The following is a 19,850-nucleotide window of genomic DNA, read 5'->3' as shown; positions in this document are numbered from 1 at the left end:
TTGGGCCAGGAAGGTATTCAGCTACTTGTTCATAAAGAATGTCGATACAAAATGGCGGAAGCGAACCAGAAAATTTACTGGTAAATACTTGGAAAACAGCAGGGGGCCAAACCAAAAAGAATTATTGGTTAAGAAGAAGGTGAAGGAAGCTGAGACCGATATGTGGAGAATTGGCATGATTAAGAAATCCGCACTAGAGATCTATCGAACTTTTAAGCAGGAAATAGCCAAGGAAAGGATCTATGATAATACTCGGGGTAGTTCTCTACTGTTTGAGGCCAGGACGGGAGTATTACGAATCAAGACATATCGGGCCAAATACGAAGGGGTAGACACAGTATGCAGTGCGTGTGGAGAGGAAGAAGAAACTGCCGAACACTTGATAATGTACTGTAAAGGGCTTCACCCTGTAGTTCAGGTTGGTGGCGCAGAGTTTCTCAGAGCACTGGGGTTTAGGGTCAGTGAGGGCAAAATAGACTTTAAGTGGGTAGAATTAACTAGAAGGAGGTTATCTGATTGGTGGCTAAAGTCAAGGCACGGTGAAAATTGAACCCTTCGCTGCAAAGTACGAATCCTCAACCTCACTATTTAAGGAAAAAAATAAATCTAGTTTTTGGTTCATTAAGTATTACGGCTTGGTGGTGCTAGCCACAGCCTGATCTAAAGGGTACAGCCATATCCATTCATCTATCCGTCCATCCATCCATCCATCCATGGGTATCATGCTTAACATATATTCATACTAAATATAGCTCTGCGACGCATATAGAGCAATGCTGCTGCTTCGTCTAGATGTACTAAACCCGCATTCACCACTTGCGCTCGTCCCGCGAAAAATTGTGGCCTGCCAACAACCAAGACTCATCACACATTGCTTTTCGTTGTGGTTGGGCCATGGCGTTCAATACCTTCGCCATGCCGCAAAAAGGTGCCCTTAGCCAAAGTTCAGCGTCCAATCAGTCGCGTTCTTCAGGCTTTCACATCGCTTGTTCAATCATTATTCAATCTTTTGGCTGTCACAGTTTGTTCGATCATTATTGACGGTTGTTACTCGTCGGTATCGAGATATATAACCTAGAGTTAACAAGGATACAACCGAGTTAAGCAGTGTTATACCTGTCAAACACCATTAGGCATTGTGAAAGCTCTCTTGTGTTGCTGTGCAGTAAAAAATAAATTACTTATGTAAGGACGTGTTTCACTTTCATGTTTTACCGATTCCTAAGACGGAGAGATCAATCATGCATTTTTTGAGAGGGACGACTTTCTCTAACCTGAGTTCACTGGGTTTATAAACCACCTGTTGTATGTTGGTCTACTGTGAATATCGAGTTCCTTTTTTACAGTCCTGTTTGCTCTTACTTTCTCTATCATTTTACCCTACCACTAACTATCCATTTGCACAAGTGACTAGCCGAATGCAAACCCATAGTCAGGATTTTTTTTTTTTTGAAAGAGGGGTGGGGGCGGGGGCACTTGTTGAAGGCTTTGAAGAAAACCTATTTTTTATTTTGTGTTCGGTAAAACACCTGTTCAGCCAAATTTCGGGAAGAAGCTTAGGCCCGCCTCTGGGTACGGGCCTAGCAGAATGTCCCTGTCGCTATAAAGGCATTAATGCTGTGATAAATAGTTTATGCTTCCCAATTCATGCAATCTATGGCGACTTTAGCAAAACGTCTATCGCCAAAGCATTATAGCCTGAGACATCTTGTGACATGGCAATATGATTGTCACTTCAACTATCTCTATGAAAGCATAGTCACAGACTTTTGCCTACCTAACAATGGATGTGCAACCAAACTGCCAATATCCCTTGTTGTTAAAGCATGAAACATGTTTTCACTCAGTGAAGGTTATCAGAATAATCATGGCATATTCAGTGTGCCAGTTGCCTGTGAACAAAGTAGGGTATTTCTTACCTATTGCACTTGGTTCCGGCAGATTGAGTGTGTTGTTATCAACTACCACTCTGTTATTAACTCACCCAGCAACAAGTTATTTTGCGATTGTTTTCCTGCGAGGGAATCTGAAATTATGCCTTCATTTCCACACGCGAAGCAACAATGTTGTGATATATGCCACGTATTTGACGCTGCAGTGTTGTCCCGCTGGTTCGCGATTCTTCAAACGTGCTGATGCAGCGGACGCCGAGAGAGCTCGAGTCTTTGTTGGCCTCCTGTTACGAAAAGGTAAGTGGACGGTCAACAATTCGTAAATTGTTTGGCAGATGTTTTTTTTTTGTGTGTTGGCTCACACCTTGTTTTTTATGCTTTGTTAAGTTTTATTTCTGGCAGATATTCTAACGAGCCACAAGAAGGACAAGGGGAAAGGGGGGCTCGACACCAAGATATGAGGGCCCCGGCCTAGCAAGGACAGGACACTGCGGGTACAAAACCGTGATAGAGAAATTGTTGGTCGCGATTGTGTCTTGACGTTATGAAGCAGTTGCTTGGCGTGAAGAAAGGTTTCAAATGTGAAAAGTTGGTGTCACGCTGGTTTTTTTTTTGGGGGGGGAGGGGGGGGGGGCTGCCATTTTTCGAACGCAACTTGAAAGCACACGCACTCCACGCAGAAGGCACATCTTAGCGCGTCTACGAAGAGGACTCTTCGCCGTAACTTGTATGCATTCCCCTAAAACCAAAACGACTTGGTCGTTCCTCGTTCCTGCCGAACGAGTTCTCGCTACGAGTATATCTAATGTGAAAGGAACTCGTTACAGTTGCATTTAAAACTGGCGTCCATACATTAGCGATACACTTTATTTTTATATAAGATAGCGTCGGATAGTCCTGAAGCGAAATAAAGGGAGTTACGTAAAGCTCACATATAGCTACATATTGTGGCGTCTGTTTAGAAAACCGAAGCATACTATACTACCGCATCGCGTTCCTCCCCCGCGTTCCATATGTGATCGAGTGTAGCCGTCATTCTCACAGAGAAATACAATTTCGTAAAGAGCGGCCGCTCGAGCCTTTTTGCGGCTGAGCAAGAAAGGTTCTGAACAACCACTATATGGCATACCAATGCTCGCTTCCACTCGTTTGTCAAAACATGCGATAGCCAGTCTAGGTAAATAGTGCAAAAATGAAGATACAGTAAGGAAGGGCACAAAACGAGCACTGGCTTTTCACTGAAAGCCATCACTCGTCTTAGTTTTCGTTTAGAAAAGTCCATTGTCAGAGACGTCATTAACATTTCAAATGAAAGTTTTCTCTTTAGACACACATTAACGATGATGACAAAACAGACTTCATTGACGTGAACAGAAATGACATGACGCGGAAACAAGATGTACGTTTCGTGTTTCACGCAAAAACATCCACACAAAAATATGTCACAAACAGACAGGTACTCATATGCATATTGCAAGGTAAAGATGAAGCAAAAATAAAACATGCATATGTATATTTCGCGTGTATACACGTTGGCGTGGTGTGTTTCTGACGATGCATCGATACATCAGCCTACGAATACCAGGACGGCCGAACGACAAGTTTCACTTGTCCATAACAGCTCGACATAAAAAAGCAAGCCTAGTGCCGAAGGAATTCCTTTTCAACAAGGCAGAAGAACTCCTCCGAAAAAACAGATAGCAGCACTAAGTAGAATCGCTCAAGGATCGGGAAGAGAGCGCGGTGGTGGCAGCCTGCTGCAATCGCCTCATAGTGGTTGCGCCAGAGGCAGAAAGAACTGGCAACAATGAGAAGGCAGGCATAGCGGCCTGAAAACAGCACCCAGAAGAAACGAAGCGATATACTCTGAGGCTATGAAATCCAGCAAACACGAGCAATGACACAATGCCTCAGAATATGCTGACTTGTCTCCTGAAGGAAGCAGTTAAGGCATGTTTCTGACTAGACCATTCCCCACCTCTCGAGGCGATAGAGAATGGGACGCACACCTCATCCTTTGCGCCACATCAAGTCTCAGATATGTCCAGGTGAAAAAGAGGCTGTTAACGCGTTACAAGACACCCGACTAAAGCGGGTGTGGCGGGCTGGGAAAACCAACGGAAGCAACGAAGTGGCAGGTGTCTCAGCTATAGTGCTGTTCAATACATCTACGGCAGGACAGGTTGAATAAACATGGCGAAAAATGCAACAGTTGTTGCATAAAACAAAGGAAGTGTTACTGACGGTGGTCCTCTGTTAAGGTGCACATTAGGCATCAAATGCCGAAGGTAAGAACCGAGAAAAAGAATAAGCAATCGTTCATTTGGGAGACTTCTCCCCTTCTACTTGGCGCAAATAAAAGCCCAGTGTCAGCAGCCGACAGCGTATGGATTCCCAAAGAAAAGAAAAGCTTCCCTGAGAACGCTGCTGTGAGAATGCCACACGAGAGGCCAACTCAGTGCCGCCACACCAGAAAAAAGTGTAGAACGCCAACGCCAAGTGATCGCACGATACCTAAATGCGGATGCATGGCGTGAGAAGGTATCACATTCGACCGCAAAATACAGACTGCGCGAAGCACCTCCGCTCGAGAAGCCAAGAGTAAAAATTCTGTGCATTCTGAATTTTAAATGCAAATGCATTGCTTAGTAGGGCTACGTCGAGCATCCGTCGGGATCCATCCACTGCCATCTGCCATAGCAACAGCTGTTTGCGCGCGCGTCCCAAGCAACAGGAGCATTTCCCCCCCCCCCCCCCTCTCCGTGTCACGCTTCAGCGTCGGCAGCTGTCAGCGGCGTGCGTGCTTTTAGGGGCGAAGCTCCGTATAGCGGCACCCGTTCGTCCCTCGTAGTAGTCTTAGTCGTAGTCATAGTGTGTAACCAGTCTTACGTTTTGACCTGCAAGGTGGTGCCGGTGGGAGATTTCTCCTGTGCGTTGTTGAACAATGAAAAATTCGCAGCGTGCGCGTTAACTAAAAGCCGAATTCTCCTGTATCTCATTCCCTATTGGCATGTACATCTAGCACTATCTAACAAGAAAGGGTTGCTACGTTATACTCGCTAGGCGTAACCTCCTTTGTTTTAGGAAGGTTTAGCGAGCGTTGGGCCGCAGTGCCATGAATACAGTGAACTAGTATATACCATAAGCTCGAGGTGGTTAAAAGTGGGAAGTAGACACGAAGCGCAAGTGGTAATAAAGTGTGCGTGTGCCATCTCTCGTTTACTCCTTGGAATGTCCGCTGGATGGCGGTGTTTCTATATGGGGATTATACGATGAAAAAATGTGAGATGGTGGTACTTGGAGTGTGGAGTGGACGAACGGACACACAGACAGATGCATGGACGGACGCACGGATGGCTGCACGGACGGATGGACGCATAGACGGACGCAGGAGCGGATGCTTGGACTAACGTAGGGACGGACGCATAGATGGACGTGCGGATGCACGAACAGACACGCGCACAGACGGGCGGATGGACGCACGGACGGTCACACAGACGGACGGAAGCAAGGGCGAATGGACGGACGGATGCTTCGCCCCACTCTCCATCATTCACTCTGTGAATATGCTGCCATTTTTTTTACCGTGCATGCTAGTTACTAGAGCGCGAAACACATACCGAATTTCTCGGACAGAACAATGCCACGTGTGGCGAATGGTGCTATTTGCTGCACGGCGTAAGAAAAAAAATAATACATTATTCTTCTAACGCTGGGCTCTCACGTGCGAATGCTGTTAGGGATGCTACGCAATGCATTTGGATTCCCATTTCCTCATTATTCGCTTCGGTGAGGTGGGGCCATTTTTTAAGACTTACTTCTTCGAGCATTCAACCAAACGGATTCACGAATGCCTTAGATGGGTTGAAACAAAAATGTGTTGCAGTGCCATCTGTACATATGTACAAGAAACAGGCAATGTCCACCATTGCGAATGAGCAGTTTCGTGAATGAGTAGTTTCGGCCGGCATGTCTATCACCGGTATCATAAAGAATGCTCACATGGAAATGAAATGCCTATCTCGCGTTCATTCTTCCTTTCTCTCGCGCGAGCGGCGTGTTCTTGTACGTTTTTTTTTCTTTGTTTCTATGCACAATTGCGGCTCAGCCCAGCGTTGCTTGAAAACTTCAGAGCTTTTTCTGGCATTGCTGGCATTTATGGAACTCGCCAATAGTGGTTGTAGAAACTACCTAAAGTACGAAGGGACGTGGCCGGCTGAATAGGGAAAACGGCGCTAAGCCTGGAGTTTAGAGAAGTTCAACGCTGCACCTAAAATGTCGCCATACTGAAAGTATAAACGCAGGCTGTGTGAATGGCTATCTAATGGTGCCAACCATTGGCAGATTTGGAGCACTTAATTCTGCTGATACTTTCTTCTGCAACATGTGGAGCAAGCCTGTTCCATTGTCGGATTGAGAGTACTCCCAGTATGTTTCATTGGCAGACCTGGAGCAGCTTCGTCGCGAGATCCACTCGACGAAGCTACTTTTTCTACTCCGCAAAAATCGGCTGATTCGACCGGAAGTCGCAAGCGCTCCGTGCCTTAAAACGGTGCGAACTTTAGCCGTGCCAACGAACGTCAGTCGCGTCAGTTGCGCCTCGCGTCGTAGCTCACGTCTTACTAGCGTAGCGTCGCTGTGATTAGCGTGCCCACTAAAGCAAGAACGGAGACGCGCGCGTTGCGTTCCCTTCTGACCCTGCCATTTGCTCCAGAGGGAGCACGTGTGTTCCACTGGTTAGGGAGCCTTCAGTGCACGCGTCTCCGTGTTTTATAGTGGTGACAACTTTGATCATGGTTGCTTACAACTGGCTATAATGGCTGCCATACTTGAAGGGTCGCCGCCATGTTGGTTCTAAGCAGTCGCTCATTTTATTGAAGGCAGCGTGGGTTTGGGGTTGTTTTTTTTTTTTACAGAGCAAGTTCTGAAAGCTGAAGCGTTGTCTTCTGAAGTTAGCCGCCACTTTGTAGAACAGAAAAAAACTTGTTCGTGACTCTAGTTTGCATGAAATACCGTTAGAACAGTTTGTTTCGCCCGCCTAATAGACCTACTGCATTGGCAAAGTGAGGATATTTAGGAAGTCTATATTTGCCAGGGCGACACCCTAAATGTCACTGTGAACCGAGTTCAATGTCTGCGTGGCCTTCCTGCAGCAAATTCACCTTACCACTGCAGACACCTGAAATGCCTTCTAGTGCAAGAACTCGAGACCATGCTGTATTACATGACAGTACCCATAACGACAGGGAAGGCAGATCAAACAACCGGGTAGCTCGCGATGTTCCCTGTAAACCGCATAACTCCACTAGCCTGTTTTTCATACCTTACATATTGCTTTCGTCCGAAATATAATTTCCTGCAGCATGTTTAGTTCCTGCGAACGAATCTCTACAATGGACTGCTTAAAAATTTACAAGCTGTAAGCATTGCTAGAATATTGTTGGGCACTCAATTATATACTACACTGACCCCCTCCCCCCATAAGCCTGTATATTAGGCTAAAAGAAAGGCAAATGGGAGCAACGAGGTACAAAAGAAGTTTTTCTAGGTCAGATTTTATTGCAAACAGCATATTAACAGCATCTGGCCTTAATTTTTTCATACCGTTCTGCCTCCTTTGCTGGAAACTTGTGTCCTCGCAGTGGGCCTACAATAAAGCAATAAATCGAAAAGTCATACACAGCGCCAACCACATATACGGAGTCCATACACAATTTCTCTACGAGCACTAAATAAAAACTTAGTTCACAATATCAGATCATCTTTGTGGATCGTTATGAAACAAAAGGACGACAAAAATAACGACGCAGAACCAATCTCCCATAGGCGATATTTGTATTATGGGCAACAACAGAATTGCTTAGTGCAAGTAACTGCACCGTTCAGAACCAACGGAAAGACAGGAGAATGAAAGGACACGAACACTAAAGCTCTCGCATTCATATTATTAAAGCAAAATCATTTTTGCAATCTTGAGCGAGTTTCGTGTGGTTCCGCGTGTCATTCAATGGATTACCGAATACCCCATGGCAAGCCACACAAAATGTAGTTGTGTTGCAGCTGTGCTAGACTACAAGAGTCTACAGGAAACGCGTTCGTCAACGCGTCTACCTCACTAAATGACCTTCCTCAGCGAACGACGTGAAAGTGCAGGAACGCCAACATCTGCCAACTTAAGAAGACGCAAACGCGAGCGTCAGTCGGAGGTCTACGGGCCTAGCGTTTCCCGCGACGAATACGGCGACGGCTCTGGAAACCGATGAGACGTAGATAGTGAATGCATGCAGGACCGCACTTTCGTCTAGTCCCATTATTAAGTGTGAATACACTTTATAAGCGACCCCAAACCATCCACCGCCGTCGGCGGCGTCCGCAGTCTTCTCTCTATCTTTAGAAGAAAGAGGACTTGGCGGGCCGCAGCGCGACGCTCTACCGAATAAGCCACGGACGCGACGCTGATATCGGTGTCAGTAACGCGCCTTATACCCCCTCCCCTTTCGCTCACTGCAGCTGCGCGCGCACCCCTCTCTCTCGCGCGCCCGCCTTCTCTCTTAGTCTCCTTTCGAGAGCGGGTCGTGAAGGGGAGTAAAGTTAAAATCCGTTGGCATTCGCCAGTGAGTTAACGTAAACTCCCCCGTGTGATCAAATTGCGATTCCCAAGAACCATTACACCAGAAAGGCACCATAGTGTGATTAATAAATATAATAGGGCGAATTAATAAATACCCCTCATAGCATCACCCCGTGTATTCGCACTTAACCATGTTGACCCTCGGGGAAATGCTTGGGAGTTTTTTCGATTGGTTAACTGCACTTCGACTACGAAGATGAGCAAGCATACTCAAGTAACCAGCTTTCGCTTGCATAAACCGGCGTAGCCGAACGAAGCTTAATCCATTTTTTCCTGTGCAAGTTGTCGTGTTTACTTTGCTCAAACTGCTTTTTGTCACATTATTTCGCCAATAATTTCACGAAATATGCGCCGATATACTCAATCACTGACATTATAACGGGTCCTCAGCTCACAAATACGGGAAGAGGTAGTCGGCTCCAAGCAATCTTGCTTCGCTTGTGTAATTCAGTGTTTCCGTCGGCTAGAGCAAGTCGGGAAGTGGAACAGTCTCCAGATGGTTTTGTATTGTGGCACGCAGCACCCTGGTATTCACATTCCAAAGTTCTTGTAGATGCGCTTAGCGTGCGAATGGTGTCATAGCGGAAGCTAGGTCAGCGGTGTAGTCAAACGCAGCTCATACCGCACTTGCCCACCAGCGCCAGCATGCAGCTGGTGCAGTGCGGCGGAGCAGGAGTGCCTGGCCGTGAGAACCAATATGGCACTTGTTGCCATGAAAATCGGGACTGGCAACATAGTGTTTTAGCAGGCGGAGCGGCAAGTGGTAGGTCAAAGGCTAACACCACCCTGGGACACGAAGACGAGCGTACATGAAGGCTCCCCGCCATTGGTAGAGTTCCTTCTGTTGGCCTCCACCAGAGCAGAGTGCTCCAGCGCAGAGTTCATGGGTCACTTCTAATCTGCCAATGATCTACGCCATTCATTTGAAAGGTACAAGGCTATGTCATGAGCGAAAGCTTTGACTTGACTCTGACGCAAGACCCCGGACGCGCGAATCCGCGTCAATAGTACGCAAAACGGCTCAAGGCTGAGTACGAACAGCACAGGAGACAATATACATCTCTGATGAACCCAACGTGTAATGAAAAAGGCAGACTTTACCCGGCTATCCGGAACTAGTGTGCTTTTCATACCACTGTGGGTATTTCTAATTATTTCCACAAACGAATGAGGAAAGCCAAAGGTTGCGAGCACAAGAAATGTATACATGTGCTCTAGTTGGTTGAATGCTTTCTCTTGGTCCAAAGACACAACAAGATCACGCGCAGACCGCGACAGAGTATAGGCTATGATATCAGGGGTGGTAACGAACAAGCTGTGTATTTCTCGTCCAGGCAAGGATAAAGCCTGGTGATGACCCACCAGGGCGTTCAACGAAGCAATAATTCGGTTTAGCGCCACGTACAAAATTGTGAAAAGTACTTGACGGCAAACAAGCGCTTCATAAAGAACCAATATTGCAATGAAGAACCAACTAGCCTGCATGCACACTCTTGTTCAGCTCAACACAGTCCTAAAGCATAGAACAATTACCGTCGACAACATCTTATAGTCAACGTTGAGGTCCAAGATAGGTCTTCAATCTTCAGAATTAACAGAGGAAGCGTCAAATTTTGGGACAGCACAATGCGGCCATCTTGAAAACTGGATGGAACGACACCATCCTCGTAACATCGCCAGATCATCGTGGGAAACGTAGTACTAACCTCATTCCAAAATGTCATGTAAAACTTAACAGGAAAATCATCTGCTCCAGGAGCCATTCCACAATTTTTAGATTCCAGTGCCGCGTTTACCTCTTCGGCCGACGGAGGGTTGTGCGGACAATCAGCAGATTGTTGAAGAACACCGGGCAGACTTATAAGCATTAGTAATATTGTATCACAGTTTGTCTGTACGGCCATACACAACATCGCTTCAAAATGCGCCAAGAAAAGAGATCGATTACGCGTAAGAAGCGGCTGTACAGGTGACAATTGTGTGGTAACAGTTAAACATGGCTATGATTGTCCCAAAAAATCACAGCATATCCAAGGAGTGCATGATGACGAGTGGGGCGAAGCATCCAACAGTCCGTCCACGCTTCCCTCCGTCCAGTCGTTCTTGCTTCCGTTCGTCCGTGCGTCTGTCCGCCCATCCATCCGTGCGTTCATCTGTGCATCTGTCTGTCCATGCGTCCGTCCCTGCGTTGTCTGAGCATCCATCCACCCGTCCACGTGTATGTCGATCCGTTCGTCGATCTAGCGAAGACTCCAAGTACCACCATTCGCATCTTTTCACTATATATTCACGATATAGCAGTACTGTTACCCAGCGAACATTCCAAGGACTAAACGAGAGGTGGCACGGCCGGACTAGAGGAGCGGCACGCGCGCACTCTCTTACGGCCTGCGCATTGCGTCTATTTTCTACCTTTGACCACATTTTGTTTATGGCACTGCAACCCAACCCTCGCTAAACCTTGCTAAAACCAAGGAGTTTAGGCTTAGCGCTGTTAACATGGCAAACCTTTCTGGTCAGATAGTGCTCAATGCGCGTCGTACTGTTACCAGTTGTTTTAGGGGCGAAGCTCCTTAAAGTTGCATCCGTTCGTCTCTCGTAGTAGTCGTAGTCCTAGTCGTAGTGTGTAACCAGTCTTACGTTCGACCGGCAAGGTGGTGCCGGTGGGATATTTCTCCTGTGCGTTGTTGAACAATAAAGAATTCGCAGCGTGCGCGTTACAAAAAGCCGAATTCTCTTGTCTCTCAATTCCCATTAGCAGCCATTGGCATGTACATTGAGCGCTAACTGACAAGAAAGGTTTGCTACGTTTTACTCACTGGGCGTAACCTCCTTGGTTTTAGAAAGGTTTAGCGAGCGTTGGGCCGCAGTGCCATGAATACAGTGAACTAGTATATACCATGAACTCGAGGTGGTTGAAGGTGGGAACTAGATACGAAGCGCAAGTGGTAATAAAGTGTGCGTGTGCCACTTCTCGTTTAGTCCTTGGAATGTTTGCTGAATGGTGGTGCTTCTATATGTGGAAAATAGGATGAAAAGATGCGAGAGGGTGGTACTTGGAGTGTTGAATAGATGGACCAACGGACACAGAGACAGATGGACGAACGGATGCATGGATGGCTGCACGGACAGATGGACGCATGGATGGACACAGAAGCAGATGCATGGACGAACGCAGGGACGGACGCACAGATGGACTTGCGGACGCACGAACAGACGCACGCACGGATGGGTGGATGGACGCAAGGACGGTCACACAGACGGACGCCTAGACGGACGAAAGCAAGAATGAATGGACGGACGGATGCTTCGCCCCACTCTCCTTTATTCACTCCGTGGATATGCTGCCATTTTTTAGTAAGCATCAAGTTCAAGGAAAATTTGATTGGCGATTAAGCCACCCATACTCGTCTCTGTAGGTTATTTCATCAGAAACAACTATCTCTTTAATCATGATTATCGTGCGCAGGTTTCCTCCTCAATTCAAAAGAGTGCACGCGTGCCGCTTCTCTGGTCTGGTCGTGGAGGTGGCTACCTACTACTACTACTACATTTAGTACTACTACTACTACTACTACAATCACTACTACTACTACTACTACTACTACTACTACTACTACTACTACTACTACTACTACTACTACTACTACTACTACTACTACTACTACTACTACTACACTACTACTACTAAATACATCGCGTACGCACGACCCACGGCTTAAGGAGCTGCGCTTCTAAAACTGCAGTACTTCAGGATGTGCACACTGGTAGTGTCTGCAACGCCACGCTACTGGCGCTAGAGACGAAGCAGCAATCAAGCGCCTAAAGCTTTCACGCAGTTCACATTACCAAGCTCACATCAGAAGAGAAGGCGTTCCAGCACCTAAAGCGATTCGTAACTTCAAGGCAGTATCGGCAAGTTCCTCAGAAACGCGTCGATGAAGCGAACGCCTGCTATGGAGCAGTGCAGACGCCACTGCGTTTTATGCGCATCCCAGTCAACTGGGTCAAACGCAGCGAGCGACACACCCATTGCGCGTGACAAATTGCACCGTGGGCGCACGTCCTGCAAGACGTGAACATGAAGACGCCAGGGTTTTTCCGGGAAAAAAGGCAGCGCATCCACGGAATGAATGATGAAGAGTGGGGCGAAGCATCCGTCCATTCATTCGTTCTTGCTTCCATCCGTCCATGCGTCCGTCTGTGTGACCATTCGTGCATCCATCCGCCCGTCCGTATGTGCATCTGTTCGTGCGTCCACACGTCCATCTGTGCGTTCGTTCCTGCGTTCGTCCATGCATCCACCCCTGCATCCGTCCATGCGCTCATCCGTCTGTGCAGCCATCCGTGCGTCCGTCCATGCATCTGTCTGTGTGTCCATTCATCCATCTATTCAACACTCCAAGTACCACCATCTCGCATCTTTTCATCAAACATTCCCCATATAGAAGCACCGCCATCCAGCGGACATTCCAAAGACTAAACGAGAGGTGGCACACGCACACTTTTTTATGGCTTGCGCTTCGTGTCTCCTTCCCACCTTTAACCCCCTCGAGTTCATGGTAAATGCTAGTTCACTGTATTCATGGCACTGCGGCTCAATGCTCGCTAAACCTTTCTAAAACCAAGGAGGTTACGCCCAGCGAGTATAACGTAGCAACCCTTTCTTGTCAGGGAATCCGCTAAGTGGCATAGGTGGTGAGGATGTGTAGAGTTACTGTATTTGCTACCTTTAGGTAGCAAAGTTGCGCCAAGGTACGCCACCTTGGGTTCATAGTCTCGTGGGAAAGCCACTAACCACCCACGTACGAGCAGCACTCGCGCTTGTAGCGTTGCTTTATTATTTTTTTGCTTTCTTTTCTTTCTATTTTCATGAAGGTACGAGACAAACTCAGTTGCTTTAGTAACGCTTGGAATCCTTGATTTTATGTTTACGTTTCTTGGTAAGTAATAATGAAAAAACCGTGCGTCAGCTTATTTAACCAGTGGTATTATGTATATTATTAGCTTCGGGTTCTTTTGCATTGTTTTTCCCATTTACATGTATCAAATAATTTTTCACTCTTGATTGCTGTCGAGCCAGGGATGGAATAAATTCATCGCGTTGGGCATAATCGTTAACTGTGTGAGTTAACTAGCTAAAGCTTTGTAGTCTTCAACTGAATCTAGCTGGATAGCGATCGAGAGTGGCCGTGTGATGCCAGAGTTGAGCGCGAATCTCGTATTACAACCGTAGCTCATGGCAATTGATGTGAATCGTCATTCAACAACCCTGTCGTGTTCAACATTCTTTTCGTTTAAGGTTTCAAAGCTGCATTCTATCCATAGCAACACCTTGCCAATTCAAATAGTTCTAGTTCAAATTCTCCCTTTATTTTTAGGGTGTTAAGCGCCAGACTATATAATTTAGACGTATGCAACTGACACACGCTGCCTAATTCTGCATGTATAATGTATTCACTAATGCATATGTGGGTAATACAAATAGAGCAAGTTTTGCAGTGCCGGAGACAGATTAAAAAAACCAATCACATTGGCGTCAGCACAGAAGTGGAAAAGGGGCCCTTGGTCTCCTCAAGCCACTGCAGCACTTGTCCTCACCCAAGCTAGACCAGTGCTCTCGCTCTCCCTAAGCAGCAATGCAACAATGGTTTGCGCCCCCAAGAGAAAATCCCGCCAACAAAAATGACCAAGCGCTTATTCCTTCCGACTGAACACCCACTGCACCCGCGTCTAATCGCATGGGCTCTACGTAGTACAATTGAACACAGAATGCATTTGCTGCCACATTTCTCGTGACCAACAGGCAGCATGGCGACATTACAGAAGCCCGGCGAGAATGACAACAGCTGTTGTCAACCGCTTGATCTGACCTGAATCTGCGTAGCGTTGGCTTCTCCGCAGTGCATATGAACCACCTATGACCAAGTGATAGCGCTCGGCGAATAGGCACGCTGAACTCCCGTAGGCGGAGCGAGCGGCGCCCGTAAAACAGTGGCGCATTTCTGCTACCTAAAGCTAGCATATACAGTAACTCTAAGGACATTCTCACATCGCTCCTAACATGACTAGTATGCATATATATAGATTTCATTCATATATTATGCAAATATAATAAATAATTTCTTCATATCATAAATGATTATCATTCAAGTCTACTTGAAGAGTGCGTCATCTTTTTTGTAAAGTTGCGAAGATTCGAAGGACACCGAAATTTGGGACCTGGACAAGCTTCACAAGAAACTATCAACATTGGAAGACACGACGTGCACGAACGCAGCTTACCGTATCACCGGCTTTGGTCGGTGGCGCCGGGACGCTAAACCATGCGAGGCGCGGCGACGGGTGTGTGTGCATCGACTGGCTCACAACCATTCGACTGACATTCTCCGAAATTTTCTGACCAAGTTAAAAGTCAATGGTGAGTGCCATTTACCTCCCTTTCGGACTATACGCCTGGCGCAGAGGAAAACGAAGGTCGGCCCATTCCCCTGTTTCTACTGAAAATGCATGCATAAGGACGCCTAGAACTTCTTCGTCTACATAGACGTCGACGAAGACCCTCCCGGCACATCTCTGGTGTCGGAGAATGAACCGAACGACGCAAGTAGCCTCTCGTCAAATGAGGAACCAAGAAACAATGCGCGAGCGCCCAGCGCCACGTCTCTCGAGAACAAGAACGATGACGACGCGGTTCTGGCTCTTACTTGGACGGGGGACGGCTGGTACACCGTCCTTTCACGCACAAAAAAGAACCATAAAGAAGGCAAGAAAGAACCCGAGAAGGGACTATATAAGAAAAACGAAAAGTCAGCAGGCCATCCGCCTGTCGATGCAGCACGGGACAGCCAAGTCAAGTGGGATTTCCAGCGCAGAAAACGCCGTGCACCGACGTCCCTTCCAAAAGAAGACATAAAGGTTATCCTGAGACCACAAAAGAGCCTCAGAGTGAAAAATCTATTTGGCTCGGAGCTCTCTATGGCAGTGATAGAGGCCTGCCAGAAGAGGTTTGGAAGAGAAAGTTTTTTGCAGCGGGTCCACCCCAGATCAAACATCATCATATTGTACACGCCAAACGAACAAGTGGCGGGAAGGCTGAGAGAGATCAACCAATTGAAAATCAGAGGACCCCTTCAATGCGTACGTGACCGACCCGGAAGACGCGCTGCGAGGCATCGTCCACATACTACCGCCCGGAACCACTTAGGCCGACCTGATGGCAAAGCTACGAATACGGACACAAGGGGTGAAGATAGAGAGAGCCAGGATGCTGGGCTCTTCGAAGTCAGCAATAATAACTTTTACGGGTGACGTGCTCCCCAGGTGTGCCTATTTTAAGGGTGCAGAGGCGATCTGTTATCTATAGAAGCCTACCATACAGGTTTCCAAGATTTGTCGATCAACTGAACATCGAACCGATGTGTGCCCGACTCCAACGTGTCTCTAAGTGTGGGACATGTGATCCTACTCAAGGACGCGAATATGCCCTGAATGGAACCTTATGCGGTGAAAAGCACGCTACAGGAAAAAAATCGTGCAGAAAGAAATTGAGAAATGTGGCTCCCCGAATATCACGAGTGGAGACGCCTCGAAGCCAAACAGAGTGTACCTACGCCAAGGAGGGTTTCCCACAACTTGAGCAACACCAGCAGAAATCTCCTCGTTGGTTCAGCTCAAACCGAGAGTAAGCGACGCTCCAGAAAAGGCAGACATCTAGATCCAGCTCAAGATCACGATCAAGATCAAGATCAACCACATCAATAACCCCGCAACAGCGAAACATCAGCAAGCCTGCGGAGGCCCCTGGCAAGCCAAACTTGAAGAAAACACCAAGCAGCAGCTGGGAAACAAGCTCCCCCCATGCCAGGAAAAAAGCAGCAGCAGAAGCAACCACGGGCCTCAGTACGGAAGACGTATAAAACAACCAACCATACAAGGTGAGCTGGGCGAGTCCAGTGCCTCCCAATGTTCCGGTAACTGATAGCCACCAGTATAGAAAAATTCTAGAAAAGAACAAAAGATTAACACAAGAATATAAATGGGCCTCGAACACGCTGTATCCAAACTAGGATTGAGCTTAATTACTCTACCCACAACGCCTGCGAGGCTGGGTAACAGCGTAAGCCGAGACAAGTTGCCGTATCTTGGATTCACACGTAATATTAACGACACAAACTGGACAAACCTGGAAGAGAATCTCGGCAGCGATCACTACATAATCAGCATTTCCCTGTCAACTCCAAAGCTCCGTAGAGTCATAGAAGACATGGTGATTACTGACTGTGAAAGGTACAGACGACGCGATACCCCACCCAACTCCGTACAGGCGTCGATCGGGGAATGGTCAGAGTACATAATCTCAGTTCACAAACATCTAAACATATCGCAACAACAGCAAATACTCCTGCAGTCGACAGGCACCTGCTCCAGCTGTGGGAGAACAGGCGCCATATGCTGAAATTGTGGAAAAACCAGCGACTCAACTAGAAACTTCTTTGCAGAATCGCTGCTTTAGGAGAGGAGGCAAATCAATACGCTAAAAAATTGCAACTAAGGGAAGGATCGAGTTCTGCAGTTCACTACAGGACACTCTCAGCACTGCAAAAACTTGAGCCATCCTAAGGAACATGCTTGACCCAGAAAAATCAAAATTGGCCACGAACAGAACACTACAACGAATAATGCATGATTTTCCGGGCACAGAGGAGGAGTAATTACCAGCACTTAAGGACAGATACACAGGAAAGAATACCGATAGTTGTAGTATTGAAATGCAGTACAAAGTGCGAAAAACGAGAGACTCGACGCCCTAATCGCGAAGGAAGAGGTCTTTTCGGCTGCCCAAGCAGCCACAAAGACCTCTTCCTTGATGATTGAAAAGCCGCTATTCTGCCCCTGGTTCAGATCAAATCACAAATGCAATGATAAGGAACCTCAGCGATAAGGTTATAGAGGCACTGACAAACCATTTTACCGACAACTGTTGGCTCAAAGGGACGATACCCGAGTAATGGAAGGTAGAAAAATTATTACAATACCGAAACCCGGGAATACGCCATCCCTGCAGGCACTCAGGCCCATATCTTTGACGTCATGCATAGGAAAGCTTCTCGAAAGGGTTATTTATAATCGGCTCAAAACCTTTACAGCGGACAACGGCCTTTTTCTAGCCACTATGCTGGGTTTCCGCAATGGCCTCTCCACTCAAGACGCATTTCTTCTATTACAAGAGGAAGTTTTGAGCTATATACCTACGGGAGAACATCTAATACTAGCCCTTGAATTAAAAGAAGCGTTCGAAAATATCTTGCATAAGGCCATTCTAACCGAATTAAACAAGATCACATGTGAGACAAACACCTACAATGATGTCAAGGCATTCCTCACAGAAAGGCGGGCTTCGATAAGCGTAGCACAAGTCACGTCAGACGCTTTTGAGACGCCAAACAAAGGTACCCCTCAAGGAGCCATCCTCTCTCCCCTGCTCTTTATTATCGCCGTGTTAGGACTCACGCGAGCTCTGGATGAAGTTCTGCAGTTAGGATACACTCTCTATGCGGATGATATCACCCTATGGGCAACGCGTGGATCTCTACATAACAAAGAGAAGACACTTCAAGGGGCTGCAACAGAAGTTGAAAACTTTGCGAAGGCAAGCGGCCTTAGCTGTACGCCAGAAAAATCTGAAATTATTAGGGTACATGGAAAAAGATACAACAGTAACGGAAGCATCAACATATACATTGAAGGTGTCGAAGTACGTGAGGTAATCGTCGCACGTATTCTAGGTTACTGGGTTCGAAGTAACGGTAGAGCGAACCATACAATACACATATTAAAATAAGCCACGAAACAAGTTGCACGAATGATCCATAGAATAACATACCACAAACAGGGATTGAAGGAGACACAATTAGGTTAGTACAGGCACTTGTACTGTGTAAGGTTGCGTATAGTCTACATATCCACGTGTTAAACAAATCAGAAGAAGAAACCATCGTGTCCATAATTGGGGGTGCCTACATAGTGGCCATAGGGCTACCGGTAAGCACACCAACCCAAAAACTTTTGGACCTGAGTATATATATAATACGAACCCTGAGCTAAAGACATGGGTACTGACTGCGCAGAGAAATCGTCTAAGTCAAACGAAAGCGGGGAGAGAGATACTTGCTAGGGCGGGCTTTCCGCCATACCCCCAGAACCTCGACGAGGTTCTTATAGAAATCCCAGATTCCGTCCACAGCAAGATCTCGATCTCACCGCTGTTCAAGAACAAGGACGTAAAAACAAACAGAAAGCGCAGAGAAGAGAGAGTGCGATGCCTCTGAAAAACATTAAAAAACAAATCAAATGTTTTTTATGTGGACACTTCGAAGTAGACTTTTAAACGGTCAGTTGCATAAGTACTTAGCAATGGCAACTGCATGATGAGAAGCGCATCGCTCTACACGTCCTCAATCGCCAAAGCGGAATGCTTTGCATTTGCCCTTGCAATCAAAGCGCAGGTACAGAGAGATGAAGCGCAGACAACTATCATTTCCGACTCGCAGGAAGCGTGCTGTTTCTTTTTAAGAGGCCGCCTTCCTATAAAAATAAGTAATTTCTTAGGTGGGAGATCAAAAAACAAATACAGGCTGATCTGGTGTCTAGGACACGCAGGCCCGGAGGGGAACGAAAATGCTGACGCTTGTGCTCAAGGGCTCACGAACCGAGCGGAGCTTCGACAGCAAATTCAATCTTTTGAAACACTTCAGGAGGAAGCTATCGAAGAGGGTAATGACCGATCTGGAATGGCCCCTCGCGAAATTCTTGCTAACCAGTGAGGCATGCGAAAAAAATACAGTGCCGCCCACAAATCATTAGAGGGGGAGGACGCGATCGACCTCCACCGACTGCAAATGGGAGTCTTTCCCAATCTTCAAATGTTACACAAAATTTCTCCAACGCTGTATGGGCATGCGTGTCCGTGGTGTGGCAGCTCGCCATCGCTCTAACACATTTCGTGGGGATGCCTAAAACGACCACCTAATTTAGATACCTTTTTACGTCAGTAAAAGCTTTGTAATACTTTCGAGCAATGGGAGGCGCAGCTCACCAGCTCTGACCCAGAGGTGCAGCTTGCACTTCTGCGTCACTTCAGGCAGGCGGTGGCAGCCAGTGGAGCCCTTGACTTGGGGCCCCACCCATCGAGCTCATGACCACTGTCTTAAACCATTGCAAATAAAGTTTTTCCTTCCTTCCTTCCTTTCTTTCTTGTCAGATAGTGCTCAAGATACATGCTAATGGCTGCTAACGGGGAATGAAACACAGGAGAATTCAACTGT

The 19,850-nt window shown here is 46.9% G+C and overlaps 1 pseudogene; it reads left to right on the top strand.

Moving 5' to 3' along the window:
* Window positions 1–19,850, top strand: part of LOC119164365 (zinc transporter 7-like) — a 642,854-nt pseudogene that overhangs the window by 515,464 nt on the left and 107,540 nt on the right.

The sequence above is a fragment of the Rhipicephalus microplus genome, chromosome 3 (genome assembly GCF_043290135.1).
Source record: "Rhipicephalus microplus isolate Deutch F79 chromosome 3, USDA_Rmic, whole genome shotgun sequence".
NCBI classification, from domain to species: Eukaryota; Metazoa; Arthropoda; class Arachnida; order Ixodida; family Ixodidae; genus Rhipicephalus; species Rhipicephalus microplus.
The sequence above is the reverse complement of the archived record's forward strand: the minus strand, read 5'-3'. Positions and strand labels throughout refer to the sequence as shown.